The sequence below is a fragment of the Penaeus japonicus genome, unplaced genomic scaffold (genome assembly GCF_977035675.1).
Source record: "Penaeus japonicus unplaced genomic scaffold, GWHDUDI00000001_assembly GWHDUDI00000002, whole genome shotgun sequence".
NCBI lineage: Eukaryota > Metazoa > Arthropoda > Malacostraca > Decapoda > Penaeidae > Penaeus > Penaeus japonicus.
This window is the reverse complement of record NW_028234404.1, coordinates 18,041,484-18,043,983: the sequence shown is the minus strand read 5'-3', so window position 1 is coordinate 18,043,983 and position 2,500 is coordinate 18,041,484. Positions and strand designations below refer to the sequence as shown.

The 2,500-nt window shown below is 30.4% G+C and overlaps 1 protein-coding gene across 3 annotated transcripts in view; it reads right to left on the bottom strand.

The window, feature by feature from the left end:
• The window catches only part of LOC122252500 (uncharacterized), an 85,452-nt gene that overhangs the window by 65,938 nt on the left and 17,014 nt on the right, over positions 1-2,500 (bottom strand). The window lies entirely within an intron of this gene.

Below are 2,500 nucleotides of genomic sequence, written 5' to 3'. Positions count from 1 at the left end.
GTAAAAAGTTTAAGTTAATATCCTCTTTTCTTTTATTACACGTTTTTTTTTTCATTTTCTAAAAAGAAATAGAACCTCGGGGACAAGTTTCTGAACATTTATTTATGAAAATTGTAGGATGTTACAATGTGTGGTGTCGATAAATTTAAACAAGGGAAAGAAAAATATTTGTGAACATGAATTAACAAATAGCAAAGGATATCGATATGCAGGTATCACGACACGTGGCATTATGCCTTATATTATACATCTTATCATTGCGTATCAATCACTATCTGCATAGGAGGCGCTGACTTGAATTAAAATATGAACTAAATTATGAACAAGGTTATTTATGAATATATAAGGAAAATATACTTGTGTTGGCGTGAGTGTATTATGCATGTGACTGAAAGGTCATTATATACAGAGAGAGTGGGGGGGGGGGGAAGTAAAAGAGAGAGAGAGAGGAGGGGAAGGGGGCGAGGGAGGGATGGAGGAGAGAAAAAGAGAGACGGAGGGAGGGAGGGAGAGAGAGGGGAGGAGGGCGAGGGATGGGGGGGAGGGCAGGGAGGGATGGTGGAATAGAAAGAGAAACAGAGAGAGAGAGAGATGGGGGGGAGGAAGAAGGGAGAAAAGAGAGAGATTCAAGAGTGCGCGGAGAGAGAGAGATTAGATAAATTACAATTTAATAAAGAATCAAATTTATAAGTAATAATTACCATAAGCCAATGTCACTTTGAATCATCATATAATCCATATCAAAGAATATCTGAAAACCTCATTACTCTACCAAAAAAATAAGTAATTAATCCCCACCCAAAAAAAAAAAAAAAAAAAAAAAAATAGCAAGAATATACTTTCACGCCAGCAACTTCCCAAAATTCCTGGTCAAGTTGACTCCCTCGCGGCCAAAATCTCCGGGCCACAAACTTCACTCTCGTAAGATCTTGGTCGTCAGTAATGGCCTCCTAAAGCTGTCTTTTAGAATTTGGCTTAAGATACCGCGAAGAGTAAAGGAGGGCCGAGCAAATATTAAGATAGAGTTTGTTATGGTGGTAGGTAAGATGATAACTTTAAATGATGATTTTTTTTTTTTTATTCGCTGTGAAACTGTTAATGATAATGTTTCCAATAGCAAAATAAACAAACACACACACGGACCAAAAAGATCATATAGCGCAAGGCAAAAAATTATTTAACTTCATCATCTATTCTCCACGTGAACTACAATGATTGGCCAGCCCTGCCTTACGCGGTGAATGCTGATTGGCCAACGCAATTTCCAACCGACATTTTCCGTTCTTTTCAAATTCCTTTACGTTCCTTCCTACAGAATGAAAAGATGATTGATCTCGCTATATCCTTAACTCTTTCAATATATCGATTATATTAATCGAAAATATACACAAAAAAGTTTGGCACGAAAGAACAAATCCGTGTGATCAAAGGCAAGGGGAAACTTCCGTTAAGTTTTGAAGACAAGGAGACTTACCGGAGAACAATCAAGTAAAGTTTGCCGCTCAAACGCCTTAAAGGGACTTGGTGACGATTGGTAAATTTAGAATTAAAAATTGTGATTCGATAAACAGATTTATGCGTTTCTATGTGCGCGTGACTATTATTAGAAGATATATATTATGCAAGTTCACAGCTGTATCTCGCACAATAATGGACATACCGTAAATGAACACGCTGTATTATATGGAAACTATAACTGATACTTAACACCAAACATTCAAACTATTATTTTCAAAATCCTGTGCATGACTTCCTATTTTCCTAAATGCCATTTTTTATGTGTTATACTACAATATAAATAATTATTAGTCACAGGCATTTCCACTGTGCATGCATGTTCTTTATGAATACTTTCTTGCCTTCCTCCCTGTAATTATATATATATTATATATATATATATATATATATATATATATATATATATATATATATATATTATGTATATATATATATATATATATATATATAATATATATATATATATACATATATATGTACATATATATATATATATATATATATATATATATATATTATGTATATATATATATATATATATATATATATATATATATATATATATATAAATACTATATCTTTCTTTCTCTCTCTCTCTCTCTCTCTTTCTCTCTCTCTCTCTCTCCCTCCCTCTCTCTCTCTCTCTCTCTCTCTCTCTCTCTCTCTCTCTCTCTCTATATATATATATATATTATATATATATATATATATATATATATATATATATATATATATATATATATATATATATATATATATATATAATTATATGTATATATATTATATATTATATATTATATATATATATATGTATGTATATATATATGTATATATATATATATATATGTATATATATATATATATATATAATATATTATATATATATACATATATACAATATCATATATATATATTATATATATATATATATATATATATTAATATATATATATATATATACACAGGTGTATGTGCGTGTGTG